Genomic DNA, 19,763 nt, shown 5'->3' with positions numbered 1-19,763 from the left:
TTCTTGAATGAACAATTATAGATAGGAACAAGGTGTGAATAAGACATCTCTCCTTGTTCAATCAATCAATCAATCAAAGGAATCAAATTAAATTTGAACAGTCTTGTTAGTCAAGTGAAGAAAAAGTAGAAAGCTTCAAGCCATTAGATGAAATAAATGAAATATATTGAGATTGGGTGAAGAGTCTCAATCAAGTCTTACAGATTTTACATATTCACACTGAACATTCCATTAACTGAGACAGGAGAAATAAGTTTCATCAGTCTTTGAGAGAATAATTCGATGATGGGGATAAGAACTTCAGCCTCCTTCCCCACTGTCTCCTTTGATTAAGGAGAAATCTTTTGAACCTTGAAAGAACTGGAAGATGTGGACTTCTCATTAGTGCTCTAGTAGTGTCCCCTAAATAGCAATGACTGATGACACTTTTTGCTTTGAAAATTGAGGAAAAAACTAGACATACAGAGGAGAGGAAACTTCAGAGTTGTATAGAAGCCATGCCAAAGCTAAGAACAGAGGGCCCTTAATCCTGGGGTCTGTGAACCTTAAAAAATATTTTCATAACTATATTTCACATAATACATTTCTTTATTATCCTATGTATTTCATTTTATGTATTTAAATATCCAGAGAAGGGGTCCATGATATGACTGGAGATAGAATTGTTTGTCAGGGCCAGATGCTGTATACTTTTGAAAGTTTTTTGGGCCATGTTTTGTTACTCCTCAGTATTACATGGAATATATGTCATAACTGCTGTGTTTTTGAGTACCATAGATGTGGTTGGTCAAGTACTGTGCTTGAAGGCAGTCTGTGATCTATAACTGGGGGTGGAGGTAGGGTTGTACTGAGGCAATCCTAATCTAGGATATGCTCTTTGACCTGAAGGTTTCTGAACCTTCTTTCAGAATTAGGTCCTCCTGTGTCCTTCAACATACCATCTTCCCTCCTTTCTGCCCCCTTTTATGCTTCCTAGTTGATATGTACCTGTGTGGGAATCATTTGTCCTTTTTTGGAGAAATTATTATTATTAAAAAACATCTAGGTAGTTCATTGGTTAGAGTGAATCACCTGGAGTCAAGAAAACTCATCTAACTGAATTCAAATCTAGCCTCAGAAATTCATTAGCTCTATAATCCTGGTAAATCATTTAATCTTGTTTCCTCATCTATAAAATGTGATGGAGAAGGAAAAAAGTAAACCCCTCCAGTACCTTTACCAAGAAAATCCCATTGAAGGGTTGATTACAACTGAACAGCAATGATAAGTTTATTTTATATTCTACCAAGTTTATGGTTTTTTTTACCATCAATTTATTACTCATTAATTTTTTGATTAATTTATTTTCATGCATATGCACATGTATTGTTTAAGTTACAAAATTTGCTTCCACCTTCCCTTCCCATCCCCCTCCCCTCAGTAGTGAACATTTAGGTTAGCATTGTGCATACACATTTTGATAAACATGTTTACAGATTAGTTATTTTTGGTATGTGGAATTAGGATTAAGGGAAAGAGACACATAAGAGATAATTTTTATAAGGTTTTCATCAGATTTTGAAGGGTCTTTTTGTTCTTTGTTCTGTTTTTCTTCCTCTGCATGGGGTTGTGATAGTCCATAGCCCATTTAATACAGTTGTTTTAGCTCTCTGAACTGCTGAGAGGAGCTACTTCCACCAAGGTTGTTCATCTCACAATGTTGCTGTTGATGTGTACATTGTTCTCTTGGTTCTACTCCCTTTGTTCAGCATCAGATCCCATAAATCATTCCATGCTTTTCCAGAGTCTGACCATTTATGGTTTCTTACAGAACAAATAATAAACCATAATATTCATGTATCATAACTTGTTTAGCCATTCCCCAGTTGATAAGCATCTCTTCAATTTCCCATTCTTTGCTACTACAAAAAAGAGCTGCTATGAATATTTTGAAACATATAGGATATTTCCCTTTTTTTATAATTTCTTCTGGATATAGACCTAGAATTGGAATTGCTGCGTCAAAGGGTATGAACAGTTTTATTGTTCTTTTGACATAGTTCCATATTGCTCTCCAGAATGATTGGATCCATTCACAACTCCACCAGCAATGCATCAATGTCTCAATCCTCCCACAACCTTTCCAACATTGATCATTTCCCCTTATTCTCATCTTGGCCAATCTGATAGGTATGAGATGAAACCTCATTGTTGTTTTAATGTGCATTTCTCTAATCAATAATGATTTGGAGCATTTTTCATATGAGTATTTTTGCTTTAATTTCTTCATTTGAAAACTATCCATTCCTTTCCTTTGACCATTTATCAATTGGGTAATGACTTGTGACCTTATAAATTTGATGCAATTCTCTGTATATTTTAGAAATGAGACCCTTACTAGAACTCCTAGATGTGAAGATTGTTTCCCAGCTTTCTGCTTTCTGTCTAATTTTGGCAGCATTGATTTTATTGGTGCAAAACCTTTTTAATTTAATATAGTCAAAATCACTCATTTTGCAGTTTATAATGTGCTCTAATTCTTGTTTGATAATAAATTTATCCCCTTTCCATAGTTTAGATAGATGGAGTATTTCTTTGACTTCTAATTTATCTATGCTGCCACTCTTTATGTCTAAATCCTATACCCATTTTAATCTTATTTTGATATAGGGTGTGAAATGTGGATCTATACCTAGTTTTTGCCATACTATTTTCCATTTTTCCCCACAATTTTTGTCAGACAGTAATTTCTTATTCCAGAAGTAGATTGCTGTAGTCATTCACTGCTGTTTCTTTTGAATTTATCCTAATCCACTGATTCATTGCTCAATTTCTATAGTGTAGTTTTAGATCTGGTAGAGCTAGGTCACCTTCCTTTTCATTTTTTTTCATCAGTTTCCTTACTATTCTTTTTTTTTCCTAAGGTTTTTGCAAGGCAAATGGGGTTAAGTGGCTTCCACACAATTAGGTAATTATTAAGTGTTTGAGACCGGATTTGAACCCAGGTACTCCTGACTCTAAGGCCGGTGCTTTATCCACTACGCCACCTAGCTGCCCCTATCCCTTACTATTCTTGACCTTTTGTTGCTCCAGATGAATTTTGTTACTATTTTTTCTAGCTTGGTATAGTAGCTATTTGGTAGTTTGATTGGTATGACACTGAATAAGTAATTTAATTTGGGTAGAATTGTTTTTTTATTATATTACCTTGACCTTACCATGACCATTTGACATTTTTCCAGTTATTTAGATCTGGCTTTATTTGGGTGAAAATTGCTTTATAATTGTGTTTATACAGTTTCTCGGTTTGTCTGGGGGGATAGATTTCTAAGTATTTAATGTTGTCTATAGTTATTTTAAATGGAATTTCTCTTTCTGTCTCTTGCTCTTCAGCTTTTGTTGTTCATATTATAGAAATGATGATGATTTATATGGGTTTATTTTATATCCTGCTTCATTGCTGAATTTGTTAATTGTTTCAAGGAGTTTTTTAGATGATTTCCTTGGGTTCTCTAAGTATACTATTGTATCATCTGCAGAGAGTGAAGGCCATTCATTTATTTTTTTAACATTCTTTTTAAAAAGTTTTGAGTTCTAAATTCTCTCTTCACCCCCCTCCCCACCCACTGAGAAGGCAAGCAATATGATATCACTTATACATCTGAAATCATTCCAAATATATTTGCAAATTAGCCATGTCATAAAAAAATAGCAAAAATAAAGGAAGTGAAAAATAATTTACTTCAATTTGTATTCAGTGTTCATAAGTTCTTTTTTTTTTTGTAGGTGGGTAACACTCTTTATCATGAGTTCTTCAGAATTGTATTAGATCACAATTTTGATCACAGTGGCTAAGACTTTCACAGTTGACTTTTGTTACAACATTCCTTTTATAGTATACAATTATCTCCTGGTTCTTCTCACTGTATTCTGAATCAATTCATACAGATCTTCCAAGGTTTTCCCAACCCCATCAAATCAATCATTTCTTATAGTACATTATTAGTCTTTAAAATGTTTTTTAATTTAGTTTATATTTATGTAAGGCAATGGGATTAAGTGACTTGCTCAAGGTCACACAGCTAGGCAATTATTGTCTGAGGCTGAATTTGAACTCAGGTCTTCCTGACTCCAAGGCTAGTGTTCTATACACTTCACCACCCAATCCATTATTATTCTATCACAATCATATATTACAACTTGTTCAGCCATTGGGCATCTCTTCAATTTCCAATTCTTTGCCACAACAAAAGGAAAAACTATATGCATTTTTGTACATAGGAGTTCTTTTTCTTTTGTCTTCTTCCTTGATCTCTTTGGGATACAGACTTAGTAATTGATATTGCTGAGTAAAAGGGTATACACAATTTTATAGCCCTTTGGGCATAGTTTTAAATTGCTTTCCAGGCGGCTAGGTGGTGCAGTGGATAAAGCACCGGCCCTGGAGTCAGGAGTTCCTGGGTTCAAATCTAGTCTCAGACACCTAATAATTACCCAGCTGTGTGGCCTTGGGCAAGCCACTTAACCCCATTGCCTTGCAAAAAAAAAATAATTAAAAAAATTGCTTTCCAGAATGGTTGGGCAATTCAAAACTACACCAATAGTACATTGATGATGTCTCATAAACTACATGCTTTCCAACATTTACCTTTTTCCTTTTTCTTTCTACCAAATTAGCCTATCTGATAGAAGTGAGGTGAAACTTCAAAATTGTTTTAATTTGTATTTCTCTAATCAATAGTGATTTAGAGAATTTTTAAAAATTTATTTTATTTTATTTTCATTTAAGGCAATGAGGTTAAGTGACTTGCCCAAGGTCACTCAGCTAGGGAATTATGAAGTGTCTGAAAACAGATTTGAGCTGAGGTACTCCTGACTCCAGGGCCAGTGCTCTATCCATTGCATCACCTAGTTACCCTGATTTAGAGCATTTTTGTAAGAATTTAGTCAGCTTTGATTCTTTTAAACTGTCTATTTGTATTCTCTGATCACTTATCAAGTGGTTAGATTTAAATCAATTCTTTGATATTTGAGAAATGAGACATTTATATGAGAAACTAGCTATCAAAGTTTCTGATATTATTTCATTGTCTATGCCTTCTAATAGAATTTAGATTCTGTAATTATATATCTTTTAATTTGCTTGTGCTTATAAAATATTATACCTTTCAATTTTCTTATACTTTGTCTGAGATCATGATTATTACTCCTGCCTTTTTCATCTATGCTAAAGTACAATAGATTCTCTTCCAGTTCTGATGTGTTTCTGTTTCAAATGAGATTTTTGCAAACAGCATATTGTCAGATTCTGGTTTCTAACTCATTCTGCTATTCATTTTTATTTTAAAGGCAAATTCAACCCATTCACATTCATTGTTATGATTATTAATTGTTATTTCATTCTATTTTCTTTTGTTTATCTTCCTTTCTTTTTTACCCTGTTCCTCCTCAAAAGTATGTTTTAGTTTTAACCATTGCCTACCTTAGCTCTTCCTGTCATTTATCAGTACACTTCCTTCCTTTTCCTCCCTATTTTACTAGTTGGGTAAGACAGAATGTTCTATCTACTTTAGAGGGAGAGAGAGAGAGAGAGAGAGAGAGAGAGAGAGAGAGAGAGAGAAAGTATGTGTATGTGTGTACACATGTATGCATCTTGTATGTGTGTGTGCACTCAATTTTTCTATGTAGGTTTTTGTTGTTTATAATTCTAGTTCCTTTGATTTCCAATATATCATATTTCAAGCCCTGTGCTCCAGGGATGTACACATATTTCAAGGCCTATGCTCCAGGGATGTACACATATTTCATTAGTTTAATACATTCATTAGTGAAGAGCTAAATCAGTTTTTGGGAGACTCTGAAGAAAAGTGTGGGAGAGAAGAACAATTACATTGCCTCCCAAACTGAAGCTCTATAGAACTATTGTTCTGACTCCATTGTTGATTGTCTGTGAACGCTGGACAGTCTACCACTGCCATGCCAGTAAACTGAATCACTTCCATTTGAATTGTCTTAAGAAAATTCTGAAGATCACCTGGCAAAATAAGGTACTAGACACTGAAGTCCTTTCTCATGCTGAATTGCCAAGCTTTCAAATCCTACCACAGAAAACACAACTCCTATGGGCTAGTTATACTGTTTGAATGCTAAAATTATGTTTGCCTAAAAACATTTTGCATAGAACTAACATGTCCATTCATATGGACTGTTTATACTCAACCGGCAGAGCCTTCTGGCTTCATATTGATCTGATCAATTAGAGCCTGACCTACTATTCTTTAACCTCAATACAGTGTTGTCATTTTAGTTTTCTCCCAGAACAAAGGACAACAACCAAAGAATCAAACATACACATACACACACACACACACACACACACACACATACACACATATATATAATGTATGTTTGTATGTATTCTCTCTTTGAACTAATATTGATGATAGTGAGGTTTAAGTATTGCCTGTTATCCTGCCCAAACTTTTACTTATTTTTTATGTCATAATTTCCCCTATTCTTCTCTCTTCCCTTTCTTCTAGTGCATTCATTCCACATTTTCAGATCATTCCTATATAATTGACTCTCACTATAAACTTTGCCTATTTAGATGCCTTTTAATTACTTTAATAATGATAAAATTCTTAGAAGTTACACATATTTTCTTCCCATATAGCAATATAAAGAGCACATAATAAAGGACCTTATTAAAGCACTTATGATTTCTCTTTCATATTTACCTTTTTTTTTAATGTTTCTCTTGGGTCTTACTTTTGAATGTCAAATTTTCTATTCAGTTCTGGTCTTTTCATTAAGAATGTTTGAAAGTCTTCTATTGCATTAAATATTCATTTCCCCCACCACACACACACATATACTCTCTCTCTCTCTCTCTCTCTCTCTCTCTCTCTCTCTCACACACACACACACACACACACACACACACACACACACACACACACACACAGACACAAAGAAGGATTACATACTCTGTTTTGCTGAGTAAATTATTCTTGGTTTAGTTATGATCTTAGCATTTTTGCTTTCTGTAATACTATTTTCAAGTCTTTAATTCTTTTAAGGTTGAATCTGTTGCATCTTGTGTTATCTTGATTGTGGTTCCATGATATTTGAACTATCTCATTCTGATTACTTGAATAATTTCTCCTTGACTTGGAAAAGTTGAAAATTGGCTAAAATATAACTGAAAATTTCAATTTTGTCATTGCTTTCAGAAGTTGATCAGTGATAGCCAAGTCTCAAAGCTTCCAGGTTAAAAAGAAAATGTGTGAAACAATAAGAAAAAAATTTAAATGTCGTAGAACTACAATAAGGAATTCACAAGACTTAGTAGTTACTAAGTTGGACATATGTAGGTCTTAGAATACTACATTCCACAGAGCAAAAGACTTGGGGTTACTACCAATGGTAACATCCAACAAAGTTAAATATAATCCTGAATGAAGAAAAAGGACATTTAATGAACTCAAAGATTTTCAGGTTTTTATGACAAAAATCCCAGAATTTAAGAGAAAATTGAACATAAAACAACCAGGAGAAATTTAAGATAAACATTAAAGACAAATTATAAGGGACTCAACAAGAGCAAATTGTTTACTTTTTATATGTGAAAATAATAGTAGTACTCTCATGATAATCATCATTATTTAGGTAGTTTGAAAGAATAGCATGGATTGACCTAAGTATGATAGGGCAGTTTAAAAAACTGTAAGGAGAGATAAAAAGGAGAAGCTATCTCATACGAATGAAGCATAAAACGAAAACCTGATAGAGAAGAAGCTAGTGGCAGGAGGGTGGGTAGGTCTGGAACCTTCTCAGGAATGGGTTAGAGAGGGACAATATTGAATGCCATACAGATGGAAAGTGTTAGAGAGTGGGAAATACTGTTAAAAGAAAAAAAAATATGATTGTGTTAGCAGACTCTTAAAACCAGGGAAGGAACCATCAAAATATACAGATGAAGAGGATACCAAGGATCATAATAAACAGGATTGAACTTTGTAAAACAACCAAGTCAGGGACCTTCAGAACTGCAACCTCTTTTAATTCCCTTTCACAGAATTATTTTAGGTTTTGTTCTTCTGCAGTGAGAAAAAAACCCAAAATATTCAACAGATTTTGTACAATATATATATGTGTATATATATATACAGATATATGTCTGTGTCTTTATACATATACATATATATGTATATATACATATATATGTATATATATATATATATATATATATATATATATATATATATATATATGACGGTATGAAATTTTCTAAATTCAGAAAGAAATAAGAGGGCAAGGGATAGGTTGGGGGAAGAGGATATGGGAGGGATTCTTACGGGGTGGGTACATTAAGGATAAGGTAGTGGGAAGAAGTGAAACAGGAATGAGGAAGGATAGGGTAAATAGGTGAGTGAGGGAAAATACAAAAAAAGTAATTATAGCTTAGAATGTGAATGGTGATGAATTTAATCAAAAGATGGTAATGGATAGCAAGTTAAAAATTTGAATTCAACAATATGTTGTATTCAGGAAACATTATGAAATGAGAGATATTCACAAAATATAAAATGAAGCATTTAGTATGTAAAAATGCAGGGTAGCAATTATGATCTCATAGAAAGTTAAAATTAAAATAGATTTAATTAAAGTAAACAAAGGAAATTTATTGTTTCACATTGAATCCTCTCTTGTGGTCTGCTATGTATGTGATGCTGCTTTTTTTTCCTTAAATCATTTATTCTTAAGTTTAAAAATTTTAAAAATGTCAAAAATTGTGGAACACTGAATTCTTTCAATTTCTATTTTGCTCTCTGATTCTAAGATAACTGATCCATTTCCCTTTATAATTTCTTGAAATATTATATCTAAGTTCTTTTTTTGATGATGGTTTTCCAGCACTCTAATAATTCTTAAATCGTCTCTCTTTAATCTTGTTTATTTTTCCCATGGCAGCTGTTTTTCTGATAAGGTATTTCATATTTTCTTCTGTTTTCCCTCTTGATTTAATTTTATTGTTTCTTGATATCTAATGAAATCATTAGTTTTCATTTGTCTAGATTTGCTTTTTAAGGAGTTCTTTCCTTTATTGAATTTTTGTGTCTCTTTTAATAAATGGTCAGTTCTGTTTTTTTAAGGTATTTTTTCTTCAGTGTTTATTTTTCCTCTTTAACCAAGTTGTTAATTCTCTTTTCAGAGTAGCTAAGTGGTGCAGTGAATAGAGCACTGGTCTTGGAGTCAAAAGGACAAAAGTTCAAATCCAGCCTCAGACATGTGACACTTACTAACTGTATTACCTTGGGCAAGTCACTTAACCCTGATTGTCTTGCATCCAAGGCTATCTCCAATCATCCTGATTCATTTCTGACCAACCCAGGTGACTCCAGAGGAGAGAAAGTGAGGCTAGTGTCATGGTCTTCTTTGAGGATGAAGGACAAACATCATCAAATTTCTTTTTCATAATTGTCTTACATCACTTTCAATTTTCTCAATTTTTCTTTTTCCACTCATCTCTTTTTTTCTCTTCCCAGAATTATTTTGGATTTATGTACAATTTGAACTTTTTCTTGAGGCTTTGCTCATAGCTTTTTTCACATTGTTGTCTTCTGAGTTTGTGTCTTGTACTTCCCTGTCACCATAGTAACTTTTTATCTTTAGGTTCTTTTTTCTTCTTTGCTCATTTTTTTCAGGATATCTCTTGACTTTGAACTTTATGTTAAAGGTGGTTCTGCTCAATTGGAGTTGGGGAACCACTGATCCAAGTTCCATTTTTTTTTAATGTTACTATTTTCAGAACTGGTTCTGGAAGTCTGCAAGTTCTCAACACTTCTATGGTGATATTTTCTGGAAGAGGTGTGATCATTAGTCTTCTAGTCTGTGTCTCAGTCTTTACCCAGGAAAGACCCCTGCTCCCCTGCATCACAAATGTTAGAGTTCCTCTCTTTCTTGGAAATGAGATCATTCCCTGCAGCTAATAAGAGCTAGTGCTCCTCTCTGTCCTTGAGTTGCAACCAGTGTCCCTGTTCCCTTGTGACCCAGAACTGCCTATGGGCAGTTGAGTTTCAAAACAGTGGCTAGTTCTGCACCCTGTGTTAGCTCAGGGTTCTCTATAAAGTTTTTCTGACCAGATTTCCAATTCCCTTCCTATTTCTAAGTCGAGCTCCCGAAATTGCTCTCCTGTGATTAGATCTGCCTCCAGAGCACAACACTGATCTCTTAGCGTCACAAATTTATCCTGTGGACCACCTAGTTCATCTTGATCTGCAAAAGTTTTTTTTCAATTCAATTTTTTGTTCTCTATAACACTCCAGAATTCAATTTGAAATGGTGTTTTAAGTTTGAGGGGTAATGTTAGGAGAATCCAACTGGGTTGTTGCCTCTACTCCACTCTCTTGGCTCTGTAACTCCCTGTCCCTCCACTCCCAAATCATTTACCTTGACCCCTACCAAATTGCCTACAGGTTTCTGGCTTCTCTCGTTTTAGAGAATACAAGCAGATAAAATGTATTTAATGTGTTCTTTTCTTTCTTAGATTTCTTGATTACTTTTCAGTGCAGTGCCTTTTGAAAAATCCTTGCTGGAATAGTTGTAAGAAAGCAGGGATGTTCTGCCTTCCCTCATTCCATCATCTTAGGTTTTCTCTCAAAAAGCATTTGTGAGGCACTTAAAATGTGCCAGGCATTCTGCTAAACTGTGAGAATATAAAGAAAATTTTAAATAATCTCTTCTGTTAAGTAGTTCAGTTTCTAATGAGGGAGATAGCAGGTCAATAACTAGGTAATTACAGGATATATATACATAGTATTTGGGAGGCTGTCCAAGAGGGGAATACACTAGCAATTGGGGGGCTAGGAAAGGGAAATTTACAGAAGAGATATTGAGTTGGACCTTCAAGAAAGTCAGGGATATCAGTTGATTAAAGTTATAATGAAGAACATTGTAGGCATTGAGGACAGTCAATTGGTGCAAAGGCATCAGAATGAAAAACACAATGTCACAATAGACCAGTATAACTAGATTGTTAAATGCTTTTGAAGGGGAAGTATAAAGTACAAAGTATAAGAAGACTGTAGAAGTAGGAAGGTTTCCAGCTTGTAAGGAGATTCAAATGCCAAACAAATAAATTTATATTTGATCCTGGAGGTAATAGGGAGACACTGAAAATCATTTACTTGAAATGGTGACCTATGATTTAGAAAATTCACCTGGGCATCTACATACCTGGAAGATGTACTGGAGAGGGAAGAAAGTTGAACCAAAGAGTTTTAGGAAATTTTCTTTTCTAACTATAATTTATGCCAGTCAGTGATCTGTTTCTGGTATTAGAAGCTCTTACATAAATACTTTTTGAATATTTGTTACCTCAAATAATTGACCTTGTGATTTTGAAGTAAGGGAGATTTTTGTTAAGTTTTAAGTCAACTTTGTCAGGAAATTCAAAAGATAAATATTTCCAGTCTACATCTAATCCCTTCTCAAAAAGTATAACTATGAACGCAATTTCCTCTCATCTCATTCTCAACAATGGTACAGGTGAAAAACATACTAGGCATATATCTCTTGCTTCATGATTTCATTACTGGCAATAGAACTTGTTCAAATGCAAGATGGCAACAGCTGACTGATTACTCAATGAAGTGACAGAATAAATCTCTATTGTAATTATAGAGCAGGTAAATTCTATGCTGTCCACACAATGAACATCAAATGTATTACCAATCAAATATATTATTGATAACTTAGGTTTCTAGTAAGTTTGGAAAATTAATATCTCCTCAAAATCTTTCAGGTGAAGAGAGTCAAAGTTACAAAAATTTTTAACAAAAATAGGAAAGAACTTTTGAGGGGGTTAACAAATTGGAATTTGTTAGAGATGAATAATATTTTCCTTATTTTTAGTTATATCTACAGCAATGTTTTGAATAAAATAATAATTACATCTATCATCTTCTCTTTAATTTTCTTTTATCTGTAATGTGAGTTCTTTGAGGGCAGGTACTGTATTTTGCTTTTCATTGTATCTCTGGAGCTTAGCTCAGTACCTAGAAATTATGGCATTTAATAAATGTGTACTGATGGATAATAATAACAGCTATCATTAAATAGCATTTATTTTGCTCCAAGGACTGTGCTAAGTAATTTAGAAATATCTCATCTGATCATCCTAACAACCCTTTAGAGGTATTATTATCCCCATTTTACAGCTGAAGAAAACTGAGACAGATAGATGTTAAGTAACTTTCCCAAGTTTACAGAGCTAGTATCTGAAGTCACATTTGAACTCAGGTCTTTCTGACTCCAAGATTAAAGATAAGAATCTTTCCCTCATGAATTCTTGTAGTATCCATTTTGTATGCATGTATGATTTTTCTCCCTAACTTTGGAGTGCTTCCCCCCTCCTAATTAAATTCCTTCTCTCTTTGTGGTCTTCCTGTGGAAGCAATACTGGTCTTGAAGGTTGTGCCAGAAGAATTCAAACTCTGGTGGTCCTATCCATCTGAGAACACTTCAAGATAAGGAACTGGAAACTGACATCTTTATTGCCTAAAAGCTAGTCCAGTTGAGTTTGGAGGGAGTCCTCATCAGAAAGTTGATGATGTGAGATAATGTTCTTATTTTTTTCTCACTGTAACATTAAAACCTCTACAAAAGTAAAGTTACATTTGTATCAGTAGAGTGATTATCCATAAGAATGAAATCATAGATCTTTGAAGTCACAAACAGAAAAGCATATTACTGTGGAGTCTGTAGGAAAAGTGAATACCATAGCAATCCAAGAATACTCCAGAGACTCCAGAAACTCCAATTCCTCATTAGAGCTGGATTGCAAAGATGATTAAGGACATTTGAGAAAAAAAAATCTATAACTGTTTAAGTGATAGGTGCCAAGTAGAAAGGAATTTTGATCTAAGAAGATAGAGTGCAGGATTGAGTGTCTGGAAGATCCAGGTTCAAATCCTGCTTCAGAGTTGTATGACTGGGAAAATTACAACTCCCTGTGTTAGTTTCCTCATCTATAAAATGAGGGGTTTGGACTCAAAAGTCTGTAAGATTACTTTTAGCTCTAAAGCTTTGAACCTATGTTACAATGTTCCTCTATGTGTACTTACTACAAAGAGAAGTGTTTTCTATGAAAAGGATAGAAGAATGAAGTGAAATGGGAATAATTGATTTTGAAAAATGGAGCATTGTAACAAGAAATGAATGCTTTATTTATTCACACTTCAATGAATCTATGATCTCACCAACAACTGATGGGAATTATGAGCCATCCATATTTTCTCATCATAACTAACTGTTATCCCCACTCTATTAGACATTCTTAAGATGGGTCCACGCAGAGTTTCAAGAAATCTTTGTCTTTCAATAAATCTACTTCTTTTGGCATTGAAGTAAATATTTCTGGAATGTGTAGAGTACTAATCAGTAATTCTTTGCTCTTGCCACATGGCATATGAAACCCTTTTTGGTTGTATATATTTCTCTCTCTCTCTCTGATAGAATTCTTTATATAGGATCTTCTCTGTAATTATTCATTGGTAGTGTGAAGCAGCCCAATTAAGCCCACCATATGCCTCTCATCACCTTTTGAGTGACCTTCAACATCAATTCTTGAGAAAATATTTTATGACTCACAATCAAATGGCATCATCAGAATAATATTAATATTAAAAATGCATTTGAACTAAAAGAACTAAATACTTTCTAAAAGGCAATTCATCCTGCTGTCTGTATCAAATTGAATTCTAGGATCAATTCCTGCATACTTTTATAAATAATCACCAAGTAGAAAATCTGCATCTGTACTTACTGATTTTTCCCTAAGTTCTGTTATTAATTGAATCCCACTCCTCTTTCTAGAATAGATTCCAAGTATTTGTGAATGGTCTTTTGAAAGACGCAGCCTGCGGTATGCTAGCAAATGTTTGATAAGTAGCATTCTGAAAAAAAAAGTGTAAATAGGATAAATTCTTAACTTTAATCTTTATTATTAGCATTTTTTTAATTTTCTAAAGCCTAGCCAATTAACAAAACCTTGATTTGTTGGGTTTGCCAGTTTCTGAGGATATACTTACACTGAAAAATTTAACAGTTTTTCTAAGCTAGGACCAATTGAGTCAAGCACACCTCTATAAGCAGCAAAATACCTTTTCTCATTGTAATTCACAATGACTAAATTAGTTTATCAACAGGGTAAAACTTTACTAGGAAAAATTAAGGATGTTTTAAAATCCACTTCTATCATTGACTTTTCTGTATTTCTAAGCTACAAATTCTCAAAAAATTGTATGCTCCCAATGACAATTCTTGACTGCCCACTTTCTCCCTCACTTTTTGCCATTATGTTTCCACTCCCATAACTCTGGTGAAACTGTTTTCCTTAAGGTAACCTGTGGCATTCTAATAGCTAAATCCATAGACTTTCATTTCTAGCCCTTTTCTCTCTGAAAAATCATATTCTCATGGTTTCCTTCTGCCTTTAATAGTAATCTCTCTTTTTCTCCTACAAAAGTCTTATCTTCTTCACAACCCATTAATTTGGACATTCCCCAAATGTCTTTGATCTTCTTCTGAGATCCAAAACTGTATATCCAGCTAATCATATAACATTTGTACATGGATGCCTCAAAAGCATCTGAAACTCAATATATCCAAAACAAATTTACTGTCTTTTCCCTATACCTTCTATTCCTTCTTAGCTTACTCTGTCTGCCTATGGAATTATCATTTGTATTTGATTTCTCAAGTTCAAAATTTTAGGTTTGTTTCTGACACTTAGCTTTCCTTTCCTTCATATCCAACTAGTTGTCTGTGATGCAGCATACAAAATAATTATTGTCCTGTTAAACCATTCTATAATTGCTACTCCTGTCTCTATTAAGGGGTTGCAGCTGTACTGCAATGCTTTTAAATAAATACAAATTTGGTTATTGAAAAAAAGGAAGAGTGCTGGCTTGGGAATTAGGAGAATGAGCTTGTAGGCCCAAGTTTACTGCTTACTGGCTTTGTAGGGAATTGGAAAAATCACTGGAACTCTCTTGTGCTAAGTGTTTTTGCAAACACAATGAGGATATTAAACTAAGTTATGTCTAGCTTTAATAATTCTGTGATAACCATAGCAGTAAATTAAGATGATTTAGCTTGTTCTTAAAGCATAATTCCCTCTTATATTGTCAAGTCCTTAAAATTAATGAATAACCAGACTGTGGATATATATATATATATATATATATATATATATAGATATAGATATAGATAGATAGATAGATAGATAGTAGATAGTCATACACATATTATAATATATATATACACATGAAGTCACTGGTTTCTTATCTAGTCTTATTTCTAAAATGAATCCTTTCATATTAAACATGTTCAATGAGATGTCTATTTGTATTTTATTCAGTATTCATGTTTATATTTTCAATTATAATTCAATAAAGAAATTTTGCTAAAAGTTCAATATTAAGTGGTAGTCATGAAATAGTTTCTTCTCTAAAGCCTACATCATTGATGTCTCAGAGTGGTGAGGAGCAGACTTTGATATCTCCAAGATTATGCCCATAGAATATAGACTTTGGCAACTAGAAAGGTTTCAAAATGAAAATAAATATAGATAACAGAAGTAAAAACAGAAAAGTGTGGGTGGGGTCTTCTGTTGTTAGGATGGCTAAACTCAAAATGTGCTGGAAAGAAATAATAATAATAATAGCCAACATTTATATAGCACTTACTACAGACCAGGAAATAGGCTAAGCACTTTTAAATCTATTATCATTTGATATTCATAAAAAACCCTCTTAGGTATTATTATGATTCCCATTTTATAGATGAGGAAACTGAAGCAAACATAGAGAAAGTGATTTGCCCAAGTTTGCCCTTGCTAATAATTGTCTAAGGCTGGATTTGAACAAGTGTTCCTTACTAGAGTCATTGCAAACTATTCTCTGTATCAACTAACTGTGAAGGGAACTCAAATGAAGAACTTCAGGGAGGTGAGGATAATACTATGCAAAGCTAAAAGTTGCAAAGTGGCAAAGGAGACTGGATAGGAGAAAGAAAATTTCCTATCAATTAAAGCTGTCCCAAAGTGGAACAGGCTGCTTGAAAAGGTACTACACTCTCCCTCATTGCATGTCTTCATGCAAAGACTGTTTGAAGAACTGTTGGGTAGGTCATGGAAAGAATTCTCGTCCCTGAGAACTTCCTTTTCTAATACAGAATCCTTTAGACTGCTATGGGACAATTTCCTTTTTCATATCTTCCCTTCAGTTTTATGGTTTTCTTTTCATAAAACTGATTGTTGTCTGCAGCAAGGTTCATTGACATTTTTTTCCATTTTTGGGAGGTGGGAGGAATTTGACATCTCCACAAGAAAGGTCAGGATTCTCCTTTTTGATTTTTGTATAATATTTGGAATAGACTAAGAAAAAAGCCAAAAGGATTCTCTTTTGGGGAAACTGAAATCATAGAATTTCTTTTTTTGTTTCTCCTTTAGATGGTAGTAGTTTAACCTCTGAGGTCCCTTCTAATGGTGAAGTTCTATTCTTCTGTGAAGTGTGGGCCTGAGACAGACTTGCCAACTTTAGTCTGAGGAACCTCTCATTTAATTGATCAATTGTTTCTGATTCTTGCTTACATAGTCTGTTTCCCCTTTTTTAGTTTTAAAAAAATTTTTAATCACAACTCAACGATTTTGATTGTTATCAGTCAACCTATAAGCATGTTTTAATTAATTTCTATGAACCAGTCACTATCCTAGACATTGGTGATAGGAGCACCAAGAAAAAAGCAATTCCCTAACCACAAAGAAAATAGTAGAACAAAGAGAAAAAAGATTTATGTGCATACATATTTGTATTTATTTAATACATATATATGTATATATTTATTCTAGATATGAATATTTACATTATAGTATATTATCATGTTGTATTATATATGCATATGCATGCATGCATATACACACATGTTCTATATATTCAGATTAAATGCATTCAAATATATACAAATTACAGGGAGCAGTTAGGTAGTGTAGTACCCTGGAGTTAGGAAGACTGATCTTCAAGCTGTATGACCCTGGGCAAGTTACTTAAACCTGTTTGCCTTGGTTTCCTCATCTATAAAATGAGCTGGAGATGGAGATGGCAAACCATTCCAATATCTTTGCCATGATAATCCCAAATAGAGTACAAAGGGTCAGACAAGACTGAAATGACTGAACATTAACAATTAAATATAAGGTAGTTTGTAAGAAAGACAAGGATGGAATCAGGAGAGGTATGATGCAAAAGATGTACTTAAAATAAGAGAGGACCTCTGTGACACAGATCAGACATGGGAAAGGACAAGTTCAGAGAACTGGAAGATAGAGATGTCATGTGTCAGGACAAAGAGAGGCCAATTTGACTGGACTGATAAGTATGGGAGGGAGAGTAATGCCCTATGAGGAAGAAGGGATAGCTTTGGGCTTTAAAAGCTTAATAAAGGAGTTTATGTCTTATCTTTGAGACAATGGGGAGCTAATGGAATGGGTTGAATAAGGGAGTTACATGGTCAGAATTACACTTAAGGAAACTACTTTGTATGATAGACTAGAAAAGGGAGAGTAATTAGGAGGTTAGAATACAATAATCTATGTGAGAACTGATGACTATCTTGATTAAAGTGGTAGTTGTGTGAGTGAAAAGAAGGGATGAAACACAAGAAATGTATTGGAGAAAGAAACAGTAAGGAATGGCAGTTATTTGTATATGTGAGGTGAGAAGGAGAAGTTAAGAATAATAGGAAACTTAAAAAAAATGGGAGAGTGGATAGACTGCCTTTGGCAAAAATAGAGAAGTTTGGAAGAGGGAAATATTTTCAGGGAAAGATAATGAATTCAAGTTGACTTTAAGATGTTTACAGGATTTCCACCTATGTAACCAAGTTGTGCAATGAATAAAGGTGGATAGAGTTCAAATCCAGCATCAGATACTTATTATTTGTATGACCCTAGGCAAATAACTTCAAAAGTCTGTTTCCTCATCTGTAAAATGGGGAGAAAATTAGTACCTGCCTCCCAGTTGCTTTTTTTTTTTGAGGGTAAAATGAGCACTATACAAATGCTAGATATTATTTATCTATTCTTATATAACTCAACATCTGGAAAACTTCAAAATTATGGGAGAGAAGAGATATTAGGTTGCCTGCCAAACTGAAGGTCTACTGAGGATCTTTTTCAATCTGAACTGACAAACATTTAAACTCTGCTACAGAGAGCACCATGTTATTCAAATGTCAAACATATGTTTATCCAAAAGAAAAATTTATAGAGAATTCACATAAAGCAGGTGCTCACATGGAGGTCAGAACTTTGGAATCAATTGTGAGATATGGGAGACACTGGTATAGGACCACCCAGCATCAGGTACCTGCATCAGAGAAGGTCCTGGACTCATTGAGCAAAGCAGAATTGCACTAATTGAAAAGAAAACTGAGATGCAAAAATTGAGATATCTAGACTCCATATATTCATAAGGACATTTTATGCCTGAATATGGTAGTTTTTTGTGCTCATATTCATATATGATCATCCATGGCTCAGCAGACTATGCATTGATTATAACATCATGATGTCATTTTGATCTTCTTATTATTCAATTTGAAATGTCCTTTACATTTTTGGTGATGCAGGCTTATATATCCAGAGAGAGATTGTGTTTTTGTAATATATTTTGAAGTCTGAAAGATCCTACTTTTCTCCCTAGTCAACTGTATTGGGGATATAAAGTAAATTTAGGTAGGTCAGTCTAATAGCAACTCTAAAGGACTATGGGAAATTATCTTTCTTATAGAGAAACTTTGATATCTCTAGGCAGAATACTGGAAAATTCTTGCTTTGTTTTCTGTAATGATTTCCAGTTAATATGTTTATCATTCTTGGAATGTTTCTAGGACACCTACCTAGGCCTGAATTTGAAGCCTTCCTTAGAAGTAGCTATGACATGGAAAATGTCACTATATCCTCTCTCGGTCTTAATTTTCTTATTGCAAAGAAGGAATGAAAGTATCTTTTTCACAGATAGGAGATTCAGCTCTATTTCTGCTCACTTGCTATGTGATCATGACCTCATTATTTAAATTCCTCTGGGCCTCATTTACCTTAAAATGGAATAATGATATTGTTATACTTTTTGTCACAGAATTGTTGTAAACCTGAATATTCTATACAAACATGATTTTTTATTATGTATTGCTATTATTATGCTTTTAACATTCTGATGAGCCATGATGACAATATCTGCTGTTAACTGACTACTAGCAAGAAACAAGGGACGTGGTTAGACTGAGCACCAATTACCTAGAATCAGACAAAAATATCTCAAATGTCTGTGACATCCACAGCAGGGAATCCATAAACTTCAACTTAACTAATAGTTTCAATCCCTTTCCTCAGAAAGCATTTGTCAAAGAAGTTAGGATATTGTGAAATGACTCTTCCATTGCCTTATCTTTGTATTTCTTTATCTAGGTCCTAATAAGAATTCTCCCAACACCCTCAAAGCCTGCAGAAAGAGGGAGGAGAAGCTAATGACATATACAATTTTATAAGAAGATAAGATGTTGAAGTTAGTGAAATTTTCTGCTCTGTCATTTTCAGACTATTTTAGTTAAAAAATATCCTCCTTGGTGATTAATAAGGTTCCAAAGCCTTGCTAACAAGGAAGGCATCTGCCTCATGATGATTACACTCTCCTTTCATCCAAACAGATCCTGGAAACACT

Source organism: Macrotis lagotis, chromosome X, assembly GCF_037893015.1.
Source record: "Macrotis lagotis isolate mMagLag1 chromosome X, bilby.v1.9.chrom.fasta, whole genome shotgun sequence".
Taxonomy (NCBI): domain Eukaryota; kingdom Metazoa; phylum Chordata; class Mammalia; order Peramelemorphia; family Peramelidae; genus Macrotis; species Macrotis lagotis.
This window is presented reverse-complemented; position numbering follows the sequence as displayed.